This window comes from Leucoraja erinacea, chromosome 10 (assembly GCF_028641065.1).
Source record: "Leucoraja erinacea ecotype New England chromosome 10, Leri_hhj_1, whole genome shotgun sequence".
NCBI classification, from domain to species: domain Eukaryota; kingdom Metazoa; phylum Chordata; class Chondrichthyes; order Rajiformes; family Rajidae; genus Leucoraja; species Leucoraja erinaceus.
Genome location: NC_073386.1, coordinates 39,296,286 through 39,313,057, shown reverse-complemented (window position 1 = coordinate 39,313,057; position 16,772 = coordinate 39,296,286). Strand labels below are relative to the sequence as shown.

General features: G+C 40.1%; 1 long non-coding RNA gene across 1 annotated transcript; it reads left to right on the top strand.

Moving 5' to 3' along the window:
- Nucleotides 1-70: 70 nt before the first annotated feature.
- LOC129701046 (uncharacterized) lies at nt 71-15,991 on the top strand. The gene is made up of 3 exons (XR_008724143.1): nt 71-207; nt 13,593-13,669; nt 15,110-15,991. It is a non-coding gene; the product is annotated as an uncharacterized LOC129701046 (long non-coding RNA).
- Nucleotides 15,992-16,772: the final 781 nt, after the last annotated feature.

Genomic DNA, 16,772 nt, shown 5'->3' with positions numbered 1-16,772 from the left:
CCGGCCGGGACCGTCCTGAATGACGGCCGTCGGTAAAACGATCTCAGCGATTCATGTCCGACCTTCTGTGCCAGAGCCCCACATCAACAAGAGCCGTGCTGAATTCACATGGCCACCTTCTGCGGCGTTATGGACCGCGGGGCGCACGCACCAGGCGAGGAAGCCCCGCTTGGTGGATAAGATGAGTGCTGCAGAGCGTGTTAAAAGGTGGAGAGATTGGCGCTTCAGAAATTTTCAGATACGCTTCAGAAATTTGTCTTTCTCATAAGATCATAAATAGATTTGAAAACAAATCATAAATAGATTTGAAAATGTTTAAATCCATGCAAGTGCATGTCCTCCCCAGGTTACGTTCATGAGAACTGTTCGTAAGCAAGGAAGGACCACGTGTAGTTCACCCAAGGCATTAACTCAATTATTCAGTTCGTGACCTGGACCAAGATCCCTCGCAGCAGAATATACCAGGCTACCAGTATTGCAAACATTCGTTCCTATATATAGGCTGTACATAAGTCTGACATTCGCAACCAGGAGAGGACGTGTATATTTATGACAATTATAAGCGTTTCGACCCTGGAACATACGGGAATCGGTAACCACAGGGCATTGACACTTTCAAGGGTACTGTTCCATTCATGAAGATCAGAACTGCTCAAACTGAGTCCTATTTTCTTTCAGCCATCACCACTTCCATTGATTGCATCAATAATTAGAAATAAATTATTTTTCAGATCAGTTTGTCATTTATACCAGGTGTAATGAAAGTTCTTATTCGCTTGAAGTTCAGAGTAAACTGTATGCATGATAATGAGATACAACAATAAATATGAAAAAAAACAGTAGCATGGTGGAAAGATTGTAGTGCAACTGGAAGTAGTGCAAAAAAATCTGGTGTAACAACAGAATAAGGTAGAGCTAAGTGTAAGAGAATGTGGGACATCTGGGAATGGGGTGTAAAACACTATTGGTTCAGGACTCAATGGAGAACATGCTGTTCTCATGTCTAGGTTTTTGAGTTTTCGAGCTTTTATATTTTCCTCTGGACAGAGGAGTGAGAAAAAGGAATGACATGGATAAGAAGCATCCTTGATGATACTTCTAGCCTTCCTGAAGCAATGCACTGTGAAGATGGACTGGATGGAAAGAAGTGAGGAGCCTTTGATGGACTGGGCCATGTTTACTACTCTATATTTTGAACTAACGCAATGACTGACACTCCACAGTCATCTGAGATAGAAGATTCCAAGAGTTCACCACCTTTTGGATGAACATGTTTCTCCACATTTCAGTCAAAAACATCTCCTAAACAACTCCGCACATGATCCAAGACCATTCAGTTAGGGGAAATATCCTCTGCCTGTAAACCCCTGAAAGAACAGTGCAAGTTTCCATGAGATAACCTCTTATTCTTCTGAATACTAAAGAACAGTCACAATCTACTGAATTAGTCCTCGTATGACAAACCTCTTGCCCCTAGAACCTGTCTCCTGAATCTTTGTTGCATCTTTCAATAGCAAATATATCCTTTGATTTGTAAGGAGACCAAAATTGTACACAATACTCCAGGGCTTATTTTTATTATTTTACCGTGGATGTTTCGTTAGCTTTAGAAATGTTTGAATGCTGCACTGACTGGCTGACATTTTAAATTTTGTTGTACATGGCCCATGTTACAATGACAATAAAGAAACTATTCTATTCTATTCTATGAATTTTTAATGGCAAAGCACCTTTAATGGGCTGTATACCCTAATCAATGTATGAGCCAATACAGGACAGAAAACAACATAATTAGATGGTATTAAATTTAAGGTCAAATGTGGGCAGCAGAGTTCTTCATGATCTTAACTTTATAAAGAGGAAAACCAGGAAAAATGGAAATCATATGCTCAGAGGTTTGATCTTTGGTTAAGCATCTTAAATACTTTTATTACATTTATTGAACTATATATGGTTATAGAGACATCTAACAAGGAAACAGACCCGTTGGCTTATTGAATGCCTGCCCAAAAATTGGCGCCCATTTACAGTAAACCTACATTATTCTCCGCACATTCCCATCTATTTCCCCCTTCCCCGGATTCTACAACTTGTCAAAACATCAGGACAATTAATGTGCCCAATTAGCTTAATGACCTACACATCTTTAGAACGTGGGAGCCGACAAGAGAACCCAAGGAAGCCCTTGTTGTCATTGGGAGAACATTCAGACTCCACATGGACACCACTAGAGGTGAGGATTGAACTCGGGTTCTGGGAGTCATGTAGGAGCTGCTCTAATAGAATGTCACAGTGCTGCTCTTCTCTACATGCACATCCATCATCATATACATAAAAGTATATTGTGGTATGCCCAAAATGTAATTAAAAATCTTTGTGAGGGGAGATTCATTCCAAATACCCATGCCAGTAAGTGCATGTGTTGATCACGACATTGAGAAGAAGCACAAATGCAGCAATCTGACCTGTGGAAATGTATATATTTTTTAATGATAAATAGAACCCCTTGTCCCTGATACTACCCCCTTATATGAATTAATATTCATGTTTCAGAACCAGATGAGCTATTCTTCTTACCACCCAAGCAAACACACGTGCAATATAATGCATTGTCAAGACCCATAAAAAATGGTAATTTAAGCAAGGTGACAAATGATGTAGAAACAGCAAAATGCTAGCAACTTTCAGTGGTCGGGCAGCACCTATGGAAAGAGAAATATATGCAGAGGATCTCAGAGCTGCTGAGCATTTTCAACATTTTCTGTCCTTATTTCATTTTGCCAGTATCTGCAGTTTTTAGCTTTGCAATTAAATAAACAGCTCTATCCCCCTGTCACTGACCTGTAACAACAACTTTTCCTCTTTGTAAAGATGCTGCCTAACCTAGTGTTTCTAGCGCATTCTGCTTTTAAGATCTGCTTTCCAGCATTGCATTGTAAATTTTAATTCCCAGGTGATAAAGGATGTCTGGCACTGTGGAATTCTCTTCCAGCATCAGTCTGCACTGCCAGGGTATTTAAAACAAAAAATTCTTAATTGACCTATTGAAAAAATGTGAGTTATAGACTGGTCATCACTTTAGGTGAGCTGGTATTAAAATGTCTATTATCTACATCTTTTTTGATAATATATATATCTATATATATTTTTTTGAATTTTAAGTAAACAGAATTGTTTGATTCACGATCATATTTCTTAAGCTTTATCCAATGAATTACACCTGCAATAGGATTAAACAAAAAGGGTGAATAGAATGGAGTGTTGTCACACTGCAACATCGAATATCATACATTTTCCACAAGAAATGCCGGCATGCCTGCAGCAATTAATTTCTTCAAAGGAACATTTCATGCCATGCTCATAAACTTAAGGGTGCTGGGTGCCAAGAGCTAAAGGCAGACATTGCAGTTGATGACCATCTTGGAACCTGAATTGAATCGAGTCTAAACTCGTGAAGTTTGGAAGATCTCCATCTACCAATGATTTGCAAACAGCAATTTGGTGGGGTTCCTAGATTATCATCATACAGTTTGATTTTATCTCCAAGAAACTAACCCTGTTCATTATTACAAATTATGAATTTATTGTGCATAACATGGGTACTGCTTAAAATTAAGAAGCTACACTTAAAACTAACATTTCCCCATTAGTTGAAAGCCTAATTAGCAGTATAATTATTGTCATGACTGCTATACTGATTTTTTGTTGCAGGATTATACAGCTCCGGCATTCTCATATAAATGCTTCCGTGAGTTCTTTGTTTTTACAATGCCCAACACTTTTAATTTAGACAATACCTGTTTTTCGTTTTGGCCAATTTTCTCCAAGTTGAGGCGTTGTTACTAGTACTTAAACACAGCATAATTTGCATGTAACAAGGTTTCATAAAGTGCAACGTAGCAGGAGATTCATTTAATCTCTTTTCATGACAGCCATTCAGGAACATTTCTCTCTCTAAACACTGGGAAATATTCCATATTTCTTGCAAAGAATAGTAAATCCAGCAAAATGTTCTCCTTGGTGACTCTTTAGCTCTGATTTATCCCATCTGGAATGAATAATGGTGAAATATGTTAAGGTAGCAGCATTGTAAAAATGTTTGCATTCCCATAGCATTTGAACCCTGGAATTCGGGTTACCATATTTTGGGGGATACTTGGATAAGAGACCTTATAAAATGTTGAAGTCTGATAACATAATACAGATCTTTAACTTTAACTTTAGCTTTGACGTACAGTTCATTCAGGTTCTCTAAATCCTAAACAATATCAGGTCAGAAATATGTAGGAAGGAACTTCTGATCCAGGTTTAAACCGAAGCTCGACACAAAATGCTGCAGTAACTCAGCGGCACAGGCAGCATCTGGGAGAGAAGGAATGGGTGACGTTTCAGTCTGAAGAAGGGTCTTGACCCGAAATGTCACCCACTCCTCTCAATTACTCCAACATTTTGTGTCTATCTTCAGGTCCAAAATAGTCTGGGAGACTGCTCCCAGGAGTTCTGTTTTCACCTGTTACCTTTATGGTTTAGGGCAGAACATGAACTATTTAAATTAGATTTTGGAGTTAAAATGACATGGGCATCATGCACATACTTTCGTAAATTTCCATCACAGCTGGTACTAACAGTGGAGCTTTGCATTAACTAAAATTAACTAATGCATATTCATCTAGTCCCACACAACTAATTTCTAAATTATTGGAGAGGTGAGGATTTAAGAGACAGATTGGAAAAGCAGAAAAGCTGCAAATATTAGAAATCTGAAATAAAAACAGAAAATACTGAAAACAATCAATCAACAGGTGAATTTGTGAAGTTAATATTTTGGGTCGATGAGGCGACTCTTGCTTCTCTTTTTACAAGTGCAGCCTGGCATCTGAATATTTATCAAATACTGTATATACTGAATAGTGAAAGGCTTGGATAGAGTGGATGTGGAGAGGATGTTTTCACTAGTCGGAGAGTCTAGGACTAGAGGTCATAGCCTCAGAATTAAAGGACGTTCCTTTCGGAAGGAGATGAGCAGGAATTTCTTTAGTTAGAGGGTGGTGAATCTGTGGAATTATTTGCTACAGAAGGCTGCGGAGGCCAAGGCAATGGATATTTTTAAGGCAAAGATAGATAGATTCTTGATTAGTACGGGTGTCAGGGGTTATGGGGAGAAGACAGGAGAATGGGGTTAGGAAGGAGAGATAGATCAGCCATGATTCAAATGCAGAGTAGACTTGATGGGCTAAATCTTGATCTTGGTCTTGATCCCTCCTCTCTCATTAACTATTGCCCAATCTCAAACCTCCCCTTTCTTTCAAAAACCCTGGAGCGTATCGTTGCGTCGCAACTTCATTCCCACCTCCTTGCGTATAACCTACTTGAACCCCTCCAATCTGGCTTTCGCCCCATCCATAGCACAGAAACTGCTCTCCTCAAAGTCCTCAACGACCTCCTCACCTCTACTGACACTGGTTCCCTCTACATCCTCATCCTCCTCGACCTGAGCGCAGCCTTCGATACAGTGAACCACAACATCCTGCTCACCAGACTCAAAGACCTCGGCATTGAAGGCTCTGCACTCAGCTGGCTCCGTTCCTACCTTTCCAACAGATTCCACTTCATCTCTCTCCACAACCACACCTCTGCTACAGCCACAGTCACTCAAGGCGTTCCCCAAGGCTCCGTACTCGGCCCCCTCCTCTTCATCATCTACATCCTCCCCCTTGGTCAGATACTCCGCCACTTCAACCTGGACTTCCACTGTTATGCGGATGACACCCAGATCTACCTCGGCACCCAATCCCCCCCCAACCCCCCCCCCCCCCTCTCCCATATCAACTCCTGTTTGTCAGCTATAAAAACCTGGATGCAACATAACTTCCTCAAACTCAACAGCGATAAGACAGAATTCCTCCTCATAGGCTCCAAAGCCACACTCAGCAAAATCAATAACCCCACTCTCACCATCGACGGCACCACTGTCTCCCCATCTCCCCAGGCCCGCAACCTTGGCGTGATCTTTGATTCCACCCTCTCCCTTGAGCCTCACATCCGCCATCTCATTAAAACCTCCTTCTTTCATCTCCGCAACATCGCCAAACTCAGACCCTCTCTCACACCTCCCGCTGCTGAAAGACTCATCCATGCCTTCATCTCCTCCTGACTGGACTATTGCAACTCACTTCTACTTGGCATCAGCTCCACCTACATCAACCGACTCCAAATGGTCCAGAACGCAGCCACCCGACTCATCACCCACACCAAATCCTGGCATCACATCACTACAGTCCTCAAACAACTTCACTGGCTTCCCATCTCCCACCGGATCACCTACAAAATCCTGATCCTCACCTACAAAGCCCTCCACCATCTGGCCCCCCCATATCTCACTGACCTCCTCTCCCTCTACCAACCCTCACAGTCCCTCAGATCCACATCAGCCGGTCTCCTCTCCATCCCCAAGTCCAACCTCCGCAGATTTGGGGACAGAGCCTTCTCCAGGGCAGCTCCCAGGCTCTGGAACTCCCTCCCCCAACTGATCCGCAATTCCGTGTCCCTCACCATCTTCCAGTCCCGCCTCAAGACCCATCTCTTCACCTCTGCCTATCCTTAGCCCCACGTCCCCCTCCCTTTTCATCTGTGCATTAATTGCCTCATATTGTGTTTTGAATTGTATTCTGTCTTTACTTTGTGTGCTAGTCATGTCTCTACTATTTATTTCATTCCCCTTACATGTTTTTCCTCTACCTGCTAATTTTTTGTAAGGTGTCCTTGAGACTCTTGAAAGGAGCCCATAAATAAAATGTATTATTATTATTATTAAGTGGTCTAATTTTGCTCCTATCACTTATGAGCTTATAATATTTCCAGCATGGTCTATTTTTAAAAGATACAACTTGTTATGTGGTGGGTTCTCTAGGAAAGACCTAATTTTTACTTCATCCATTTCTCACTCTGTATTTATATTATATTTACTTTCTTTCTACATTGATCTTCTGCTCCCCTTTTTTCTCTACCTGTTCTTTTAAATTGAAAAAAATCACTTCTACATATTGATTTTCTTTGCATTGTGTTGTGATAGAATCATTGCTAAGAATTCTGCAGAAGCTTACTCTTTCCAAGAATATCATAACTTTTCCATACCTGATTGGCTTTTGGTTTTATTCTCTTCCATCATTTTAAGGCTTTGAAATCCAGCATGAAAACAGGCCCTTCGGCCCACTTGCTCACACTGACCATGATGTCCCAGCTACACTAGTCCCATCTGCCTGCATTTGGCCCATATCCCTCTAAACCAGTCCTATCCACGCACCTGCCTAATTTTAGTTTAGTTTAGTTTAGTTTAGTTTAGCGATACAGCGTGGAAACAGGCCCTTTGACCCACCAAGTCTGCATCGACCAGCAATCCCCACACATTAACACAATCCTACACACACGAGTGTTAATTTACATTTTTATACCAAGCCAATTAACCTATAAACCTATACGTCTTTGGAGTGTGGGAGAAACCCACACAGGGAGAATGTACAAATTACATACCGACAGTACCCATAGTCAGGATCGAATCTGGCATTCCGGCACTACAAGGCAGCAACTCTACCTATTAAATCTTTTCCCCATTCACTTTAAACCTATGTCCCCTTGTCCTGGATTCCCCTACTCTGGGCAAAGGATTCTATGCGTCTGCCTGATCTATTCCTCTCATGAATTTATACACATCTATAAGATCACCACTCATCCTCCTGTGCTCCAAGGAATAGAGTCCCAGCCTACTCAACTTCTTCCTATTGCTCAGACCCTCTAGTCCTAGCAACATCCTCTTAAATCTTCGCTGTACCCTTTCCAGCTTTGCAACACCTTTCCTATAACATGGTGCCCAGAACTGAACACAATACTCTAAATGCAGCTTCACCAACATCATATTTATATAACTGCAACATGACCTACCAACTTCTATACTCAATACCCTGACTAATGAAGACCAATGTATCTAATGCCTTTTTGACCACCCCATACGTCTCCACCTTCAAGGAAGTATGTACCTGCACTCCTAGATCCCTCTGCTCAATGAAACTCCCCAGAGCCATACTATTTATTGTGTAGGTCCTGCCCATGTTTGACTTCCCAAAATGCAACATCTCACAATTAGTGTCATAGAGTGATACAGTATAGAAACAGGCCCTTCGGTCCAACTTGCCCACACCGGCCAACATGTCCCGGCTACACTAGTCCCAACTGCCTCTGTATTAAACAATTCTCTGTATTAATTTCCATCAACCACCCTCAGCCCATCTGACCAACCAATCAAGATCCTGCTGTAATTTTTCACAACCATCTTCACTATCTGCAATACCATCCACTTTTATATCATCTCCAAACGTGCAAATCTTGCCATGTATGTTCTCATCTAAATCGTTAATATAGATGTCAAACAGTAATGGGCCCAGTACTGAACCCTGAGGCACACCACTAGTCACAGGCCTCCAATCCAGAAGCGACCTTCCAACATCACCCTCTGCTTCCTTTTATTAAGCCAAATTTCTATCCATTCAGCTATCTCTCCTTGGATCCCATGGAATCTATCCTTCCAGAGCAGCCTACCATGTGGAAACTTGTTGAATGCTTTGCTGAAGACCATATATACATGTACAGCTCTGCCCTCATCAACCTTTTTGGTCACATCTTCACAAAACACAATCAGATTCGGGAGACACATTCAAAACCATGCTGCTATGCCTAATCAGCCCTTGTCCATATATACCCATGCATATCCTATCTCTCAGAATACTCTGGTAACTTTCCAACTCAGATGTTAAGCTCACTGGCCTATAGTTCCCAGCCTTTTCCCTGCAGCCCTTCTTGAATACAAGCACAATATTTGCCACGCTCCACTCTTCCGGCACCTCTCTTGTATTTATTGACATCTCTACAATTTCAACCAAGGCTCCTGCAATTTCCTTTCTAATTTCAAGATGAATAAGCCATTCTCCCTTATTCTGGTGGATGTTTCTACAATGTCTTCACATGCAGAGTGTCTTGGAATATCCCCCTTCACTAAGGGGCAGACTGTTCTCGTGTCATTAATGTCAAAATCAGCACCACATAAATCTAGGTCAGACTTAGATGCCAATGTGCTATTAAATTTCATAATACAACAGAGATTTCTGGCCACAGTTTTCTACAATGTTTTTATTTTGATTGGGTAGGAAGGAACTGCAGAAGCTAGTTTAAACCGAAGGTAGACACAAAAAGCTGGAGTGACTCAACAGATCAGACAGCATCACTGGAGAAAAGGAATAGGTGACGTTTCAGACTGAAGAAGGGTCTCGACCCGATATGTTACCTATTCCTTTTCTCCAGAGATGCTGTCCGACCCGCTAAGTTACTCCAGCTTTATGTATATCTTATTTTCATTGGCAGTGATTTATTTGAGAACCAAAGATCTATTAACAGCTGGAAAACGGAACCAAATATTATTAGAAAATGATCGCTCTGTAAAAATTAAAGAACTTATTCAATTTTTCAGTAATCCTTAGCCATGAATATCTGGTTCAGGAATCAGACATTTGAAACATTCCCTAGTCTACTGTCGATTGCTAAGATGTGACTGAAAATAACTACGAGATTCACAATTAGTCATTATAAGAGCAATAATATGTGAGGAAACTATGAACACTTATTTTTCCTTTCATCGCAGTGTATTACATTTTCCTAAAGTAGTAAATGGGAGGAGCACCAACTGATACCTGCAGGTGTTAAATAGTTCTTCTGATTATGGTGACACCAGCAAGGAAGCAAAGGAGAGCACAATTTAGAGTAGTAATTGCCAAAGATAGGGTCAGTCCCCTGAGCAATCAAATCACTTCCTGAAAGGAAAGGCTGTCATTTAAATTAAACCCTTTCACGATACGATTCCTGCATGAAAATAGGGTCATCAAAGATGAAATATTATTGTAATAGATTTATTTTAATCAAGGTTTTAATTGGCCAAAATGCTAATTTAAAAAGAATGTCATCTTAAGTGAAATTGATTGACAATAGTTTTCCTTTGTTCTCATGCATTTGTCCCACTTTGGCATGGTCTGGGGTGCAGGCTCTGACCAGTTGGTTGGATGAGTGCTGAAAACCCAAAAGCATCAGCAAGAAGGTATAAAAGTCAAGTAAACAATTTACATTTAAGATTAAAAAATATATCTTTATGCCCCATGGCACTTAAATGTCAATTCCAGTTAACAGGGATTTTTTTTTTTTTTAAACAGATATTGTCCTTGGGCCTATCAATTGCTGATATGGATCTCTGACCTGAAATCCTAACTCAGTTTTTCTTTCCACAAGTACTGCCTATCTCAAGCAGTGACACCTTTTCCCTACTGGAAATCTTTGGGAATGGAAACGTCAGATCTCACCTGGGCTTTGGGAATTGGAAGGGCAAGGGAGCCATCCAGTGGCTACTTCTGCAAAGTGCATCTTTCTCTTCAGTCACAGATTTTGTCTCATTATAACTCATGGGCCATGGCTAATATCTGATGCTTGTTCTGGACAAACCATTTGATGCATATCAAGGAATAATGACAATGAATAATACTAGGTTAAGGGTATACGTAATCCAACTCTTCCTATGTTAAGTTGCTAGCTAAAAGTTTCAAGAAGTACAGGTATGTGTACTATTATCAATACAAGGTTGTAGATTTATTTTGTTTTTTTTGTACCTTTTTGTCCTTGTTGGAAACACTGGTGCCTGACAAGGATCTGCTATCATCCAATGCAATTGCTATATTCTTATAAATCTCTTTTCACTTGTAAATCAATCATCCCAGAGTACTTAAGGAAGTAGCTCCAGAAATAGTGGATGCATTAGTAATAATCTTTCAAAACTCTTTAGATTCTGGAGTAGTTCCTGAGGATTGGCGGGTAGCAAACGTAACCCCACTTTTTAAGAAGGGAGGGAGAGAGAGAAAACGGGGAATTACAGACCAGTTAGTCTAACATCGGTAGTGGGGAAACTGCTAGAGTCAGTTATTAAAGATGGGAAAGCAGCACATTTGGAAAGTGGTGAAATCATTGGACAAAGTCAGCATGGATTTACGAAAGGTAAATCATGTCTGACGAATCTTATAGAATTTTTTGAGGATGTAACTAGTAGCGTGGATAGGGGAGAACCAGTGGATGTAGTGTATCTGGACTTCCAGAAGGCTTTCGACAAGGTCCCACATAAGAGATTAGTATACAAACTTAAAGCACACAGCATTGGGGGTTCAGTATTGATGTGGATAGAGAACTGGCTGGCAAACAGGAAGCAAAGAGTAGGAGTAAACGGGTCCTTTTCACAATGGCAGGCAGTGACTAGTGGGGTACCGCAAGGCTCAGTGCTGGGACCCCAGCTATTTACAATATATATTAATGATCTGGATGAGGGAATTGAAGGCAATATCTCCAAGTTTGTGGATGACACTAAGCTGGGGGGAAGTGTTAGCTGTGAGGAGGATGCTAGGAGACTGCAAGGTGACTTGGATAGGCTGGGTGAGTGGGCAAATGTTTGGCAGATACAGTATAATGTGGATAAATGTGAGGTTATCCATTGTGGTGGCAAAAACGGGAAAGCAGACTATTATCTAAATGGTGGCCGATTGGGAAAGGGGGAGATGCAGCGAGACCTGGGTGTCATGGTACACCAGTCATTGAAGGTAGACATGCAGGTGCAGCAGGCAGTAAAGAAAGCGAATGGTATGTTGGCTTTCATAGCAAAAGGATTTGAGTATAGGAGCAGGGAGGTTCTACTGCAGTTGTACGGGGTCTTGGTGAGACCACACCTGGGGTATTGCGTACAGTTTTGGTCTCCAAATCTGAGGAAGAACATTATTGCCATAGAGGGAGTGCAGAGAAGGTTCGCCAGACTGATTCCTGGGATGTCAGGACTGTCTTATGAAGAAAGACTGGATAGACTTGGTTTATACTCTCTAGAATTTAGGAGATTGAGAGGGGATCTTATAGAAACTTACAAAATTCTTAAGGGGTTGGAAAGGCTAGATGCAGGAAGATTGTTCCCGATGTTAGGGAAGTCCAGGACAAGGGGTCACAGCTTAAGGATAAGGGGGAAATCCTTTAAAACCGAGATGAGAAGAACTTTTTTCACACAGAGAGTGGTGAATCTCTGGAACTCTCTGCCACAGAGAGTAGTTGAGGCCAGTTCATTGGCTATATTTAAGAGGGAGTTAGATGTGGCCCTTGTGGCTAAGGGGATCAGAGGGTATGGAGAGAAGGCAGGTACGGGATACTGAGTTGGATGATCAGCCATGATCATATTGAATGGCGGTGCAGGCTCGAAGGGCCGAATGACCTACTCCTGCACCTAATTTCTATGTTTCTATTATATTTAAATGTTCTAATGATATAATAACTGTTGCACTAAAATGCAAGAGAACTTTGTTCTGCACTCTGCACTTTCCCTTTGCTCCACCTATTGTACTTGAGTTTGACGTGATTGTATCTGATTTGATTTTGCATGCAAAACAAAGCTTTTCACAGTACATGGCAGTCATAAACTAAAACTTAAATCTATGGCATAATGGACAACCTTAGTTGCAATAGATATCTACCTGTTAATTTGTTGCAGGAGGTCAATATCAGTCATTGTACCCACAAAAGCTGGGATCGGTTAGCCAGGACAAGCTATTTCAGCACATCATAGCCAAGTCTGTCACATTGATGAAGACAGATTGACTAAGGAAGATGAATGCCTTGCACCTCCATCGCTGCTTAGTAATTACACAGACAAAGGACATTTCCAATATATACAATTTCTACTTAGCTAAAAAGGAAATAATTCTTGAATAATGCAAAAATATAAAATGAACTAAATATCATTTTCTTTTAGGATACAAAATATATTGTTCTTACAGTATATTATACAGCATTGTGACAACATTTAAAAACCTGCCAAAGGATTCCAATCATTATTTTTACTCTTAGGCCGCATCATCTAGGCATCACTACTATGACATTTACAAAGGAACACATATATATGTGCCTGAAAGATGTGCCTTGGTCTTTTGAGGAATGAAGATTGTGTTTCCTGATTAAAACCAGACTGAAACAAAGAAAATAGTTGAATACTTTAGTTTAGTTTAGAGATACATTGTGGAAACAGGCCCTTGGGCTCACCGAATCGTCACCAACCAACGATCCCTGCACATTAAAGCGATCCCATACACACTGGGAACAATTTACACTATACCAAGCCACTTAAATTTCAAACCTGTATGTCTTTGGGGTGTGGGAGGAAGCAATAGACAATAGACAATAGGTGCAGGAGTAGGCCAATTCGAGCCAGCAGCGCCATTCACAGTGATCATGGCTGATCATCCAGAATTGCATTGGATGAAACCAAAGTCATCGAAATAAAACCCACGCGGTCATGGGGAGAATGCACAAACTCCATATAGACAGCACCCGTAGTCGGGATCGAACACAGATCTCTGGCGCTGCAAGCGCTGTAAGGCTACAACTCTACTGCTGCGCCACAATGCCGCACACTTGCAAAATGAAATAATACAATGAGATAAATACAATGATGATAAATTAGATCATCTATTCTTTTTCAGATTAATTGACAGCATGTTTCAGATATTTCCAGATGAAATACAATTCAATTGTCTTGTACTCTTCAACAAATTTTAAGGTAAGAGAAACACCACTATGGTTAGATTTAACATTCATTTTAAATAAAATATTATCAGGCTCAGTATAAACAAATATTTGATCTACAACAGATTTATGTAGAGAAACATGGCATATCAGGTGGTGCGAATCAGGCAAAAAATAATTCTGGCTGGTAAACAGCAGTAATTTGGCTGGAATGGTTTGTTGCCTATGCAAAAGCTACAGGGACATGGCCTGCATTAAAACCGATCTCTCTTAGCTCAGTAATTTTGCCTTTTTTTTGTATTGTTTGCTGCTTGTCTTCTGCTTTCTTTATATTATACTGATTACCCAATGGACCCTATTGTTCTGGATCTGGCCCACTTCTTAGACTTGCTAACTGCATTCTCCATCCTCCCACAATTACAGGAATTTCTCAATTTATGGATTTTTGCTTGAACATCACTGACTCTTTCGTGCATGAATTCTTAAAATACAAAGCCCTTTTCCATCATAATTAATAGCATGTCACTTTCTGTGCTTAGGAATACATTTTATCTAAATGGGTATATAATATGCAAATATTTATTTTATGAAATATTTTCCCAATAACACTAGCCATTTGTAAATCCTGTATTGGTCTGGAAGTGGTGCTGAGCAAGTTCATCCAGTCCTCTAATCTGATAAACTTCCAGTGATGCAGGCCATGCTCTGAGCAGTGAGTGTTTGTGAGTCCTTGCCCCCAGAATGCCCTGACAGCCTTCAACAGTTTGTCTGGTGTCAAAGATTTTTTAACAGTATTTGAAAGGGTCAGATTAAGTTATTTGCAAATGATCCAAATTGATTTAAATAATCTAAAAATAAATACAACATATTTTCAAAATAAACACAGAAAATATTAAAAGCATATTAAAATGCAATTACAAACAAATATTTAAGACACTAAGATAAATAAAATAATTCCTACCTGCACATCATTCAAATGAGGATTGGAATGTTTTCTTTTCCATTCTATTTGATCACAAATTACCAAAATATTGGCTAAGAGGGATAGTCAAGCATCTGACAAACAGAAAGCAAAGAATCTGTTTTCCAACTATCTTGGTAAGGTTGGCACTGAATAGGTCAAGATGCCGGGAAAAGAGCATTAGGGTGGTTGGCAGTCATATGAAAAAATCTCCTGGAAGATGTACAAACCAACCTTGCTGACCTAGAATAACCCGCATTTTTCCTAATGCATCTTTTAAAAATTTGACTGAAGAAGGATGACAACATGTTGCTAAAGCAGAACTGTTACTGACACAACTATGTATGATCAGTGTTTTCCATACAGTGAAAGGCAATGCAGGCCCAGCTACATGAGAGAATGGTGTTCATGTAGTTACAGTACATGGTCTATAACATGAAAAGTGCTCCTGGATGGATGGATATACTGGCTTTCTATCTGTTAGAACCACAACTCTCTTTTTTTATCCAACAGCTTGGATTATGTATCACGGATAATCAGTGGATGGGAATCCTCAGGGACAACAAATAATTCTTATTATTTGGCGAGCTGCAACTTCTGATAAACAAATCTGCTCAGCTACATTGAGAATTTACAAAGAAGTCTAAAGTTTCTATACAATTCATTTTACATTGTACCCCAATTTGCTGATAATTGATCAGTTTGAGGGGTGGAAACACATAGATTCCTGGAGAGTTGTATTTTTGTCATTTCTAGTATATGACCTAGATTGACTCCAGCAACATGAGAAAAAATAATCATTTTTTCTGAAATCCTCTTCGTCAGAGAAAAATTAGGAGGAAAAAAAAGTTAAAGGTTTGAAGCACTGAATTGCTGATGGAGTCTCTGGAATTATTTCCTCATAGCCTATAAAAAAAGTGTTAATCTGCCACTATAGCCTGTGGTTTTGGAAGACCAGGGTTTAGATATAACAAAACTTCTCATTGCTCTCAAGTTGTTAAAACCCGAGCTGAGAATGAGTTAAAGCAAAGTTACAGGACCAGACAAATAATGTCCCTTTAAAATAAAAGTTGTTAGGCAAAGCTTTTGTCAGGGTCTGAAACTTTGCAGGAGGAATACTCAAAACAGATTTAAGTCCAGCAAGTCAGCCCTCTGATTAACAGAAGCATGAAGAATTTGTTATTTCATATAAACATATATGATTCATATGTGATCAATTGTTTGATTGAATTATATTGATGTCCTGCATATGTTCATTTTGTATGAAATAAAACTGGTTAATGGTTAATAATTTGAACCGCCTTGTTTTGTCAGATGATTTCCAAGTCCCTTTCGGAAAAAAACAAATAAGCTAAAATAAGTGAAAGAAAAAAAAACTCTTGTTCAGATCATGTGTCATTGTATAATTAGTTGTTGGGCAGGATAGTTGCACCATTGCAATCAATTTATGCGACTGGCCTACACTGCTGTAGCTGAAGGACTACATAAAACAAAATTATAAATTTTGAACTGCACCTGAAGTAGATGAAATTCCTTAAAATTGACAGGAAAGTGAGAATAGAAGTTATTTTAACATATTTTTTAGATATCGGCAAATACCAGCCTCGCTTGCAATGCCTCCACACCATAAATTAATTTTAAAAGAGCCCTACTCTTGGAATCTACTTTGTTTTTTTAATCATTTTTGGAACTGCTTCACAAATTGATTCAAGAGAACTCAAGAATGTCTAGCCATCCGTGTACTTCCACTGTATAATCATGGCTACCTTCCATAAAATAACTCGCAAATAGCTGAAATGTAAAAAGAAAACGTGGAAAGTTCACACCAGTTTGGGCAGCAGTTTGAAGAGAGAAACAGTTTAATGTTTGAAGTTTATGACCTATTATCAGATATTTGTCTTTTATTTCTAAAGTGTTGTTCTTAAACACAGTTAAATGACAAATCTAATTGGGCAATGGGCTTCACTTCAGCCCCCCCCCCCCCCCCCCCCCCCCTCCCCCCCACCCCCCCCCCCCCCCCCCCACCCCCACCACCACCTCGCCGACTTCCTATCATTACAACATTCATCACCATTTTCAATGGAAATCACCCCTTCACTTTATGAATTTGTTCCTCCAAGCTATATTTACTGTCCAAGTCAAATAGTCTGCTTGTATAGCTGTCATTTGGAACATT